This window comes from Adiantum capillus-veneris, chromosome 3, assembly GCF_014529385.1.
Source record: "Adiantum capillus-veneris isolate H3 chromosome 3, ASM1452938v2, whole genome shotgun sequence".
In the NCBI taxonomy this organism is placed as follows: Eukaryota; Viridiplantae; Streptophyta; class Polypodiopsida; order Polypodiales; family Pteridaceae; genus Adiantum; species Adiantum capillus-veneris.
Genome location: NC_140933.1, coordinates 114385649 through 114400254, shown reverse-complemented (window position 1 = coordinate 114400254; position 14606 = coordinate 114385649). Strand labels below are relative to the sequence as shown.

Genomic DNA, 14606 nt, shown 5'->3' with positions numbered 1-14606 from the left:
TTTTTTCTTAATCACTCTCTCTCTCTCTCTCGCTCTCTTTCTCTCTCTCTCTCTCTCTCTCTCTCTCTCTCTCTTTCTCTCTCTCTCTATATATATATATATATATATATATATATATATATATATATATATATGTGTGTACGTGTGTGATTTCTTGTGTATTTATAAATATATATACAAATACATATATATATTCTCCTCTCTCTCTCTCTCTCTCTCTCTCTCTCTCTCTCTTTCGTATTACCCTCCACCCCTCCCCACAGACAAAAGTTACCTATTGAAATACCACCCCCTTCACTTGTATTCAAACGTGCTTTTCGCTATTAAAACAAGCGAACCAGAAGGCTTTAAAACCACAATTTGATTAAGCACGTTCTTCATGAAGATTGATCCGATGTATATCAGCAAAGATTATTTTGAACCTCAAAGAATCCGTCTTGTCTAAGTACCAGTCGAGCATTTACTCCAAATCTAGAAATTCCATTTGTTTCCACATTGAACCTTTAAGTGCAGTTGCTTCTTTCTCCACCCTCTCACTTGTATTCAAACGTGCTTTTCGCTATTAAAACAAGCGAACCAGAAGGCTTTAAAACCACAATTTGATTAAGCACGTTCTTCATGAAGATTGATCCGATGTATATCAGCAAAGATTATTTTGAACCTCAAAGAATCCTTCTTGTCTAAGTACCAGTCGAGCATTTACTCCAAATCTAGAAATTCCATTTGTTTCCTCATTGAACCTTTGAGTTCAGTTGCTTCTTTCTCTGCTTTGAGGGCCTGCTCTCTCTCTCTCTCTCTCTCTCTCTCTCTCTCTCTCTCTCTCTCTCTCTATATATATATATATATATATATATATATATATATATATATATATATATATATATATATATATATATATATATATATATATATATAGATATATATGTATATGTATATGTGTGTACGTGTGTGCTTGCTTGTGTATTTATAAATATATATACACATACATATATATATTCTCCTCTTTCTCTCTCTCTCTCTCTCTCTCTCTCTCTCTCTCTCTCTCTCTTTCCTCTTTGAACGTCTTTGAACTCTTTCCTCCCTCTTTGAACGTCTATCGCATGTGTCAATGCAAGGGACTTGCCATACACTGTGTGCGAGCCAAAAATGGCTGCAAGCACACAACCAGACTAATCTAGAAAGTTCAAGAGAGCAAGGGTGTGTCACTCACCGCCCTATGCTTGCCTTTGTGGAGGATTCCTCGCCGCGAACAAGAGGGAGCTACCATCGTGCCGTGATAAACAACCTTGCTACCATCGTGCCATCATCGCAATGCTTGATCACTCTCTCTCTCTGTCTCTCTCTCTCTCTCTCACGCATACACACACACAAGGAGATGAAGAAGAAGATGGAGATGGAGCAAGAGAACTCTTCAATTGCACAAATGAGAGAATCAGGTATTTTAGGTTTAGATTGACTTTTATATGGGCTTGCTCGTTCACATTTGGGTGCCCACACTTAGCCAATCTTACCCAAACATTATAGGTTCCAGTTTTAGAGTGCGCCTCTCATCGACGATCACTCTTACCCTTTTTCTATTGGACCAACAAGCCCGGTCCCTGACTCAACACAATGTAATGTCTGTGGATGTTTACTGGGACGACGCCCATTTTCCAAGGTCAGGACCAAGCGATAGGGGGCGTTGGGCAGCTCTCAAGCCTTATATTCGCCCGGTGTTGACTTCACTGTCTCATGTCATATCTTCGACACCATTGTCAACACTAGGCGATAGGGAGCTTTAGGCAATCCCCAAGCCTCCTATTCGCCTAGTATTGACTTCACTGTCGTATGTCATATCTTCGACACCAAGGTCAACACCAAGCGATAGGGAGCTTTAGGCAATCCCCAAGCCTCCTATTCGCCTAGTATTGACTCAACTGGCTCTTGTAATGTCTTTAACCCCAAGGTCAACTCCAAGAGATAGGGAGGTTTAGGCAATCCCCAAGCCTCCTATTCGCATAGTAGTGACTCAACTGCCTGACTTGTCGGTTAACATGCCCCCCTTCCTGATATAGATTCCGTCCTTGGAATATAACAGTGCAGCATCGGGATCCACGATAGGAGTACCTATAGCAAAAGAAAAACAACATTGTGAAGGCTCAAAGGCAGCATGTGCAGGCGTGCAATAAGTGAGATGCATTGTCAACAAATGTCTAATATCTAACCAACCCAAATGATTTTCTCATATTAAATGATCATTTAATATGGGATAATAAACAACAGAAAGGGTTAGAATATAGACATGTGCTTACAGATCTATCTCAACACGGGGCCAATGGTAAAGGGACCCAAATGAGAGATGGTCTGCCAAAGAGCAAGGTTAACTAATGAAGCTTAAAAGACCTTAGGGTTAGCTTCATTAAAGACCTCCAATGGTTGGTGTTAAAATTCCTTTTGACCTTAAGCAAGCTAGGGTTGTGCTTGAGGTGGGAACCCGATCTAAACTTAGGCAAGCTAGGGTTGTGCTTGAGGTGAGAACCTTAGGCAAGCTAGGGCTGTGCTTGAGGTGGGAACCCGATCTAAACTTAGGTAAGCTAGGGCTGTGCTTGAGGTGGGAACCCGACCTACACTTAGGCAAGCTAGGGTTGTGCTTGAGGTGGGAACTCCACCTAAGGTGCTTGTGATGCTTGATGACTAAGGTACTTGAGGAAAGAGAGAGGAAAGAGTATCTCTTTTCTCACCTATGATGGAACCTTTGGTGCTACCGATAAAGTATTGGCCTTCATCCAAAAATTTGATGCGGCCTTTGGAGATGAGGGCTTCACAAAGTTCTCCAAGCTACGCCATGTAGCTATGCACTTCCAAAAATCGGCTCGTCAATGGTGGGCTAGTCTTTGAGGCAATGGCGAAGCACCAAAGACATGGAAAACTCTATGAGTTTCCATCATGAAGCAATTCCTTGCAAGTGATGCAAAGGACAAAGTGATCACCGAATGGCGGATTTTAAGGCTTCTCTCTCATGAGTCTATCCACAAATATGTGGACAAGTTTTGGGATTTACATCTCAAGGCTACTGTCTTTCAAAAGATAGACTTTGCTGAGCAAAAACAACAATTCTGTGCAGGATTACCTGAGGAGATGGCCGAGTATGTCAACTCTCAATGGCCTGACTCTATCAGCGAAGTAATCCACCATACCATGGTTGCTTCACACATCAATTTCCAACAAGGGGTTAGATGGAATGCCAAACCCATGGAAAATAAAGACAAAAGTGATGCAAAGGGAAAAATTAATGCCCAAAATTTTTCCCACGGCCATTCCAACAACAACAACAACAATCGGTCCAAGGAGAAAGGAGTTTACAAAGGTGAAAATAAACTCTCTCCTAAAGAGCTTGAAACTTTTCGCAAGGATCACAAATGTTTTAAGTGTGGGGACCAAGGACATGGCTATTGTTCTTGCCCCAAAAGAAATTCTCGCAATGAGACTCCTAGAGCTTTCACTATCGAAGCTTAAAAAGAGGATACTCATTGCAAAGGATCACCTCTCTCCTATGCTTGGGGAAAGGTAAGGGAGCATGATGCTTTCATCCTGTTTGACCCTGGTTCTGGTCTCAAATTCATATCAATGGAGTTGGCCACCAAGTTGGGCATTCAAGCTTTTGAGATGGGAGATGCTGTAACGGCCGATGCCGCTTTCAAGGGAAAACAAGCCTCCGTTACTCCCTTGATTGGGAAGTTGAGGCTTCATGTCCAAAGCTATGTCGACAAAGAAGACTTGTTTATCTCTCCTCTCCAACATGAGGATGTTATCAAATGGATACCATGGTTCAACCGCATGGCTGCCAACATGAAGTTCCCTGAAAGGAGAATCTACTTCACCTACAGGGGAAAGACTATGTATATAGATGCTAATGAGTCTGGTCGTACTATACCACTTGTAAATCCTCTCGCCCTTGGTAAATCAATGAAAAGATCAGTTTCTGTGTACATGATTTTTGTCAAAGAATCCCAAAAAGATTCTAATGTTTCATCAAAGGTGAATGGTAGGAATCAAGAAGAGTTAGACTTGTCTAACTTTCTAAAAGGATTCCAAGATGTTTTCATTGATGATATCCCTATGGAGTTACCTCCAAAACGAGGGGATGATGACCATCGAATTGAGCTCCTATCAGGAAGCTCACCGCCTAACAAACCTCCCTATCGAGTTTCACAAGCTCAACAAGAGGAGATCATGAGGCAAGTACAAGAACTGGTAGACAAAGGAATGGTGAGGCCTAGCTCCTCTCCCTTTTGCTCTCCAGTCCTTTTAGTGCAAAAGAAAGATGGTACATACCGCATGTGTGTGGACTATCGTGCACTAATCATATCACTATCAAAAACAGATTTCCCGTACCCCGGGTAGAAGATCTGTTTGATAAGCTACAAGGCTCTACCTACTTCAGTAGGATTGACCTTAAAAGTGGCTACCATCAAATAAGGATAGTGAATGAAGATATCCTAAAGATGGAGTTTCTTACAACTCTAGTCATGCCTTTTGGCTTGACTAATGCACCAGCTACATTCAATCGATTAATGGAGAAAATTTTTAGACTCTATCGCAAATTCACTGGAGTGTTCTTTGATGATATCATCATCTACTCCCCAGGGGATTCACCATGGAAAACTTATCACACCACGTAAGTGCAGGGGAGGGGTTTTTTTTTACAAGTCACATAAGCATATAAGCTAGGGGCAGGCCCCCAATAATTTGTCTCCCAAGCTTAAAAATAAGGGAGGGGGGTATCATATTTGAAGGGGGGTGGATTGACTTGGGTTGATTACTTGTAAAACGATTGGTCATCGGTCTACACTAGAACTTGGATAATTCTTGGGGAATTTTTTAATCACGTCACACATCAAATTTTGCATCAAGCCGGTCATAGATAAGGGCTGATTTGGAGCAGTTTAGGGGTTGATTTACACCAGCTTTGGATGGGTCAAAATTGGATGAGTAGGTTGAGTGCAGGCTGATCGAGCACATAGTTTGAAAGTCAAACTAAGACGCATTCAGGGTACATCTAGTTATCAATAGAAGTGGTTCCTTAGTACGTGCTAGCCACTATGATACACACTCTTTGACTAGTTTTACTCAGTTAGATCATGTGAGACCTAAATTTTATATGTAAGATAGGGGTATGATAGTTTTTTTCATTGATTGTCGTATAAGCATAGAAAGGGGGGTTATATTCCCTAATATGAGTCGTATATAGAGGTTTTATCAAAGTTTTCCGCTCGTAGGTGGTGTCCCGTTTTGTATATAGAGTGAATCCCCCGGGATCTACTCCAATTCCTTGGAGGAACACAAGCAACATCTCCAAGTGATTTTTCAAGCATTAAGGGAGAATAAGCTTTTCCTCAATCAAAAGAAAAGTGAATTTTTCCTTCAAGATATTCAATACTTAGGTCATATTATCTCTCGAGATGGAATCCGTATGGATCCATCAAAGTTGGAGGTAATAAAAGCATGGCCTAATCCAAGGAATATACATGAGCTAAGAAGCTTTATTGGTATGTGTGCATACTATAGACGCTTCATAGAAAAATTCTCTCAAATATCAAGACCATTACATGACTTAACAAAGAAAAACATTAAGTTGCTAAGGAGCAAAGTTCTTTTGACAAGCTCAAAGAGAAGCTTATCTCCCAACCAGTCCTTATGCTTTCGGATCTCTCAAAGCCATTTGAGGTCCAATGTGATGCTTGTGGTGATTGCCTTGGATCAGAGTCTTGCTTCGAGAAGGGCATGCCATAGCCTATGAGAGCCGAAGGCTCAACACGGATGAACGGGTCTTAGGCATTTATGAGAAAGAGATGTTAGCTATTCTACATGCCCTAGACACATGGAAGCACTATCTATTGGGGACTCCATTCATCTTACGAACAGACCATCAAACTCTCAAGTACTTCATGACGCAAACAAAGCTTTCCGACAAACAAATGAGGTGGGCAAATTTTCTTTCACAATTTAAGTTTCACATTGCTCACATTGCTGGTAAGCACAATCAAGTGGCTGATGCACATTCGCGACGACCAAAAGTTAATGTTGTGTCAATAGCAACTCACAATGATCTATCTTCTATGATAGATGAGTATGCTACTGACCTTGATTTTAAAGACATAATGTTAGCCCTTGATTTGGGGGAGAAAGAGGAACCATTCACCTTGCAGGATAGTTATCTTCTCCATGGCAATAGGCTATGTGTTACCCACTCCCTTCGTGAGAAAGTCATGTATGAATCCCACGCTCCTCCCTATGCGGGGCATAGAGGCATTCAACCTACTCTTCGAGGAGTAGAGACATACTTTTATTGGCCTACCATGAAAGTGGACATACAAGACTATGTTTCAAAATGTTTAGTATGCCAAAAGACGAAGTATGATAGAGGGAAGCAACCCGGATTACTCCAGCCATTGCCAATTCCTAATTCACAATGGGAGAGTATATCCATGGATTTTATCTTTGGATTACCAAAATCTATCCATGGGAATACGGGAATATGGACAATAGTCGATAGGTTTAGCAAGCAAGCAGAGTTTATCCCTATCAAGAAGACTATTGAGGCACACCAAATGGCAAGTCTCTTCATATCACAGATTTTCAAACACCATGGATTGCCAACGTCCATCGTGTCAGATAGAGATCCTAGAATGACTTGTAATTTTTGGAAAGGTCTCTTTGAAAATCTAGGTACAAGATTGAATTTCTCTTCGGCCTATCACCCACAACGGATGGCCAAAGTGAGATAGCCAATCTTACGATTCTTGATCTACTAAAGACCTATGTCACAGAAGTAGATCAACGCTCACAATGGGAAACGTACTTACTTCTTGTAGAGTATGCGTATAATAATACTATCCATACTTCTACGGGAAAAGCACCTTTTGAAATCATAGAAGGAAGACCTAAAGGTCTCTTGCTACTCAAAGTACATGGGAAGATCTTCGCTCTGCCGATGAGTATAGCCGTGACCTGCAAATATCTTTTCAAAAGATTAAGGAGGCTATATCCATCTCCCAACTAAGGCAAATAGCTGTTGCTGACAAGCACAGAAGGGCCTTAACGTTCAAAGAAAATGATTGGATCTTACTTAAGTTTTCTAAGGCTCAATTGAGGCAAACGACGGGCAAAAACCCTACGGGCCATCAAAAGTATTATGCTAAACTAGCAAAAAGATACTATGGTCATGAAGACAAGGTACTACGACATGGTAAGATTATCCGACGGTATCTTATTAAGTTCAAAAATTATCCTTTTGAAGATGCTAGATGGATGCAAGGAATCCAGCTTAAGGATAGTATGAACCTTGTCAACACTTACAATGTTACATTAGAGTAACCAAATGTACATGTTTCTTTCAAATGATTAATGTTTTTGTCTTATTAGACTAATTCTCTCTTTATTGTGCACAAATTTAAGTAGTATGCATACTAAGAATCATGTTTGGGATGACGACATCTCTCAAACACCATGTAAAATTTGTCACTCTACCTGGGAGGATGAAATGGACTAAAGAGCAAACATGCTTGTGGCAGCTATGTCTCCCAAGCACCAAATGGATTAGTCATCTATCTTGGAATGATGTCGTAGGGTAAAAAGGGATCCTCTACCTGCTAAGACAAATTGACTAATGGATTTTACCTCGTAGTCGAGGACGACTATGATTTCAAGAGAGAGGTAATGTCATCAAATATCTAATATCTAACCAACCCAAATGATTTTCTCATATTAAACTGATCATTTAATATGGGATAATAAACGGGAACAAGGGTTAGAATATAGACATGTGCTTACAGATCTATCTCAACACGGGGCCAATAGTAAAGGGGCCCAAATGAGAGATGGTATGCCAAAGAGCAAGGTTAAATAATGAAGCTTACAAGACCTTAGGGTTAGCTTCATTAAAGACCTCCAATGGTTAGTGTTAAAAGTCCTTTTGGCCTTAGGAAAGCTAGGGTTGTGCTTGAATTGAGAACCTTAGGCAAGCTAGGGTTGTTCTTGAGGTGGGAACCCGATCTAAACTTAGGCAAGCTAGGGTTGTGCTTGAGGTGAGAACCTTAGGCAAGCTAGGGCTGTGCTTGAAGTGGGAACCCGATCTAAACTTAGGCAATCTAGGGCTGTGCTTGAGGTGGGAACCCGACCTAAAATTACGCAAGCTAGTGCTGTGCTTAAGGTGGGAACTCCACCTAAGGTACTTGTGATGCTTGATGACTAAGGTACTTGAGGTACTTGTCACATTTAATGAGGAAGTTTCTTGAGAAGCTTCCTATGCATGGGGGGTAAGATGCTTGCGTCAAAAAGAGAACCTACTCACTTAATGAGGAAGTTGCTTGAGAAACTTCCTATGCATAAAAATATCAAGGTTAGGGTAATTCTAAAAGAGCACATGGGACACATGTCAAACTCTCACTAAGCTTAACCACATGGGTGCTTGAATGCTATTGGTTGGGCTAAAGAGGGGTCCGATGAGATTTTACTTCAACCTAACAAATATCTAGATATTTTCAAGCTCTCTCTCTGTAAGGGGTAAGGAGAACACTTGTCAAAAGACTACCCATATGCTTGACTGCATGCTGGATGTGATTGGCTAAGGGGAGAGGGGTCCAATGAGCTTGTAGCAAGTAGAATTTTTGACCAAAGCAAGAAAGGGGGGTGCTAGGGGGATATACACCATCACACACACTCATTGGAGACACCATTCTCACTTGGTGAAAGTTGAGGAACACCACCTCCTTCTCCAAGCTTGTGAGAGTGAAAGCCTACACCAACACTCTTGGCTATGAAATGCAAATCGAACCAAGAGTCATGCCTCAATGCTTGAGCTTGCCATCTTCTCCATCTCCATTATTATGCTATTATGTATGCTAGCAAGAAGAGTAATGATAAGTAAGGAACTACTTCTTTCTCCTATGGAGTGTTTCTTCTTCCTCTTCCCTATCCTCATTCCCCGCTAGCTCTCTCCACCTTCGAAGGTGTTTGAGGCCTTGGGACTGAGGCTTGGGATAGTTAATGCTTTCTTCAAGTTTATGTTATTCTATGTTTGTGCTGCATGAAGCTTTCCATTTTCATTGCATCACCAAGGTCACAAGGAACACAAAGATTGTATTGTACCAAATCTCTCTTGATGGAAGAAACTAAAATACAAATGCCTATTGGAGGGGGGACCGGCTCCATATAATCCGGTCCTCAACTATTGTCATGTTCTCTAAACTCTCTGTCTTGCAAATGTATTGTTCATGCCAAGTTAACTAAGTACCATGTTTATGTTGCTACCATTAATTAAGTTCACCCGCTATGCTCACAAAGTAATCTCTTAAAAGTGCTTCACCTAATTTCATAATTCGGCTACTCTCAAAGTTCTAGGCCATTTCCATTACATGCATACATGATATTCTAGGAAATGCAAAAAAAAATAATGAATTGTAACATTGCCAACTAGAACAAGCGTAGTACCTCAATAAAATGCAATTGAGTTAGGGTCTATTAGGTTGACTCTAATAGAAGTACACAAGAGCTAGGGCTAAAGTAAGTACTAGAATGTCCAACATTAAATAAAAATTGTTGATTAAAGAGTAGTTAACCCTAGGAAGGTGGATGCATGAATAGGTGGTACACTAGCTACCCATTTTTGGGGGTGGTAGCTAGGGGGTGGGCTGGTTGGTAGCTAGGTGAGTAAACATTGAGAATCTTTTATAAGGTTTTATTTGAAAATTGTTCATCAAAAGGCTTGAGCAGCGAGCTGGATTTAAAAACTTTAAAAATTATCTTTTCAATTTCAACTGTGTGTGTGAAAGTAGTGCGGGGGGGCCACCTTACTCCACAATCATGACGCCTCTTGCTCGTCGACGGTTGTAGAGGGGGGGCAACTCAGGTGGCCAAGCAGCTCCTGCATAGCTGAAAAAAAATCAGCCACAATTACTAGGAGGCGGAAGAGGGCCCGTTATTCATCTCCCTCTCCTGATCCACCCGCGGAGTCCCCTGCTGGAAAGAGAAAGAAGAACGTCTTGACTCCTTCACCAAAGCCCTGCACTCCTATAGCAAAGAAACATTAAAAAATGGCAGATGTTGTAACCCCCAACACTGAGGTACAACTGCATCTTAGTGTTGCTGGCAAGGTCCGCCTCCTCCTCTTATTTTCCTTTACTCACACATGGCAAGCTCTAATCCCTAAGGTGGCCAAAGGGTGAGCTCACAACACAAGAGGTGTGCACAGTGAATGGGTGCCACAAACGTTTATCAAAGGTGCTTGGGTATACATGCAACCATTTGCTAATGGCCATTACTATCTCGCATTGCCACACCAAGGAAATTTATCCACCTTCTCCTACCTACATTGCAGCATCAACCAAAATCCTCCCCTTTCTCTTCCCCTCCCACCTCCCATTGCCACACCAAGAAATCTCATCCCCCTTCTCCCATCTACCTTGGAGAACCAAGCAAGGTCCTCTTCCTCTTATTTTCCGTTACTCACACATGGCAAGCTTTACTCCCTAAAGGTGGCCAAAGGGTGAGCTCACAACACAAGAGGTGTGCATAGTGAATGGGTGCCACAAACGTTTATCAAAGGTGCTTGGGTATACATGCAACCATTTGCTAATGTCCATCACTATGTTTGAAGTCATGGAAATGTGGACCATCATTGGAAAGAAAAACTCGTTAGCTTCAATAATGGAATGGATAAGGGGATGTGTTCCTACTCTCCTTGTAGCATGGCATTTCTATGTAATATGGCATTAATCATTTCAATAATGCAATATGGATTTTGATTTTCTCTATAAACTTTTTCTCTCTCCCCATTTTGAAAGGGTATTGCCCCACCTAAATTGATGGCAAGGGAGCATTACTGTGGGCATAGGTGCATAATGTGTGTGTGTGTGTGGGGGGGGGGGGGATCCATCTGACACAAGTCTCAAAGTGTTTTGGGGGGCACTAGGCCCCCCTCAGGACTAAGTGGCATGGGCAGGGATGGTGGGATCTACGGCCAGGGGATTGTGGGCCGTAGATCTGGAATGCGGGTACCCTAGATTACTTTTGTAAAAAGTAATCTAGGGTACCCGAGTTTTGAAAGTAATCTAGAGGCGGATACCCTAACCACTATGCCATGCACGCGTTGTGAAACGTGGGGGCCCTAATTTACTTAAAACATGTATGCATAAGGGCGGCAACCAAAAGTAATCTAGGGTACCCTAGATTACTTTCGGCGCCGCCATTGGGATCTACGGCCCACAATCTCCCGGCCGTAGATCCCACCGTCCCATGCCCGTGCCACTTAGTCTTGAGGCTAGGCCCCCACCCCTCTAAGCCCCCAATGGTGTCCTAATCCACTAAATTTTACCCTCTCTAAGATCATTCAGGACCTACTGCCCACCAATTAGTACTCTCTATAAGAGATTGGTTGGGTCCCACACATATGAAGAAATTTGGCAATCCCTTCAATAGTTCTTGATAATCCTCCATAATTTCTCCCTCTGAAAGCCATTTTTGCAAAACAAATTAATGAATGTGTAGATGGCCTTGCATGCATCCTCCAGGTTATGGTTACGAAAATGTATGGGTTTGACTTGTGATAGTATGGTTTTATGAGCCCAACTTGTGAACCTATTTCCACCCTTTTGAATGTATTGGATTGGATTAAATAGGACCTTGGCCTTATTCTTTTCTTTCTTTACTAATTCGCCATTGGATATGGAAAGTTTATGTCGTAAGAAGTCAACCGTTACTTCTTCACGTGCTTTAATTGTTGTAAAATTTGGGTATACTTGTTGTAAAAAAAAAAAGAGGTGTATTCCTCCAAGCCGAGGGTGCTTTGTATCTAGGGTTTGGGCAGTGTGTGAGGACGTGAAGGTCCATGAAGCAGGGGATCCCTGGGGATGGGCTCTTGGGTAAGTAGCTTGTTGCCACTATTTCAGGTGCAGAGACCTGACCACTTTTTGGAATTGCAAGTGGCAAGGCCGCCTCCTCTCTCTGAGAGAGAATCTTGGGGCTACTTTTGGGTGGAGGTAGCTTGCGATGCTCTAGAAGTGTCCTTGGGTGGGGTGGGAGGTCCGTGGTGGTACATGTATGGCCGATCTCGATGAAGCGCTCATCTTGGTTGGTCTTTCCCAGCGAGCCATGAGATTTGATGCCTTCTTGATGCAAGGACTACCATATGAAGAAGAAGGTCTCAAGAGGTGCTCGATGCCTGGTCGGCTTGTGTTTGGATGGGATATGTTACTGGTGTCTATTGTCTGCAATGCTTGACTGGTGTGGCTTTGCTCATGGTGTGGCCTTTGAAGGTTCTGATGTGGGTTTCTTTGTTGCGGTCTTCTCTGGTGCAATGGAACTTGCCAACTTTTGTGGTTTGATGGATCGCTTTGGGGGTGCTTCTCGGTTCTTCTTTGGCTATTATGCTCCCTTGTCTTCTTTGCTTTGAGTGTGTACATGTGGGGTGATAGTTCACCCCTTTGAATTCGGTCACCGGCCATTGAATTCGGCCATTAGCCACCGGCCATTGACTTTCGACCACCGGCCACCGGTCATTGACTACCGGCCAACCGACCGGTCGTTTTCCGACCACTTTTCGGCCGAGAATATTGCGGCTTAGGCTTGCGACTGGGCGTGAAAATTTTGGTTTCCCGCGAGTTATTTTTCTTCACACACGATGGTTCTCAGTGGACTCCACCATGGTAATTGACAGGGGAGGATGGTTTGACTCCCAATTTCTTCTTGTAGTAATCATAGCTTCTTGGTCAAGACTTATGTAGTGCACACTAGCACATTCTACACACTCGTGAGATACCGGATAGCTTGAGTGATGGCTTGATTTCTCTTATTCCCAATGAGGGGACCTCTTTGGATGAGATTTGGCAGTGACAACCCATAACTATTATCAATTCAGACTATATAATACTAGCAACGGCTCTCAATTCAAGAATCTAGCCACTATTTGAGAGCATCATACACAAGACGTAGACGAGAATTTAGCCACTACTTGAAAGCATCATACACGAGACACAAACAGATTTTTTCAAGGAGCATAGGATACTTTGACAGAATTTTCACCTTCTAGGAGGCAAGTGAACTTGCTCGTTGCCAAAGAGAGGATCTTGTGGTGCTCCTTCTTAACTTTAAGAAGGCCTATGAGAGAGTTGATTGGGGATTCCTTGAGGGCACTATGCATAGGATGGGCTTTTTAGATGCTTGGATTATTGGGTGTCAACTCTCTACAAGCGTCCGTATAGCGAGGTGCTATTGGCAATGGAAAGAGTAGAACACTCCATGATTACACGGCAATATGACAAGGATGACCTCTTGCCCCCTCCTTGTTCCTTTTCTATACTGAGGTCATGAGTAAGTTTTTGACTTGTCAAGAGGTTGGATTACACATGCCAAGTCAGGGAGACGAGCTTTTAAATGCTGAGTTTACTGATGAATTGGGCATGTTTTTGGAGGGTCGAGAGGCTAATTTTCATAGGTTTGAGGAGTTCCTTGAGGTGACATAGCTTCTAGGATGGTCCCTCTCTCTCCCCCGTAGATGAGGTCGCACATGCAAACAGGATACCCCTTATAATATTGTTTGCTATATACACACACAAGCTTGCCTGAGCCAATACACATTTTAAGCTTGCGAGTCCTATTTTATCAGTTGTGTCCGTAAAGAGTGAGAGCAGAGGCAGGTGAAGTAGACACAGATGAACAATGATGAAGAAATGTAAAGATTTTGGGTGCACATGTTTTGAGCAACATCACACATAAGCGGAGGGGCTCTCATTTGTAGCTCCTATGACTCCAAAAATAAGCAAGATGCCTTCTCCAAGAGATTATCCTGCAGCTCTTTTATTTCAGAGTGTGATGCGATGAGATTGTGTGGGGTTTCACTCATCCCATGATTGGAAAATACTCTCTTTGAGCAGTTTTCTTCACAAACAAGATCCATATTGCACATAAAAAATGAGGACATCCAGTAGGATGAGATGCCATCAAGAAACGTGGCTCACAAATTTCCCATTTGTTTGAGTGGGATTTGTAGATCTCTAGATTGCAATAATCATCATCAATAACACCCCGAAAGCAATTGAACTTGAACGAGGCCGAGCAAGGATCACCAATGGTGCCCAACAATGCAGTACATCGTAAGTACATGATAGGGGAATTTGGTGGATGTTTGTGTGAAGCACACTTGGATCCAACGAATCCAAAGAAGGCTCCATTGGTCTCCATTTCTACCTCCGTCTCAGTTGTTGTTTCCTCCCTCGCTTTTCTACTGGAAGTATGATGACTTCCTTTACTTCCTTTGGCTCCTTTGTCTCCCTGTGTGGTCCGAGAACTCTTGGCCTTGCGTTCCTCTCGTTCAGCCCTGCGTCTTCTGAACTGACTAGAATGATGAGAGTCAGGTGCCTCATCAGCATGATTGTGCTCCTCCTGAGCCTCACTTCCAGTTACTTGTTCATCCTTGGGATCAGAGTCTCTTTCTGACTCCTCAGGAATAGGATCAACACGGTAGGATGGTTTCCGGCCACAACTGGGTTTGGGTGCCATTACTGCAACTGAAACTCAAACTGGGAGAGGAGTCTGCTGGTCAACGAGCAACAACTCGAGCCACCGTGATC

General features: G+C 42.6%; 1 pseudogene; it reads right to left on the bottom strand.

Moving 5' to 3' along the window:
- Positions 1 to 699: 699 nt before the first annotated feature.
- Positions 700 to 14606, bottom strand: part of LOC147461522 (sm-like protein LSM1A) — a 28574-nt pseudogene continuing 14667 nt past the window's right edge.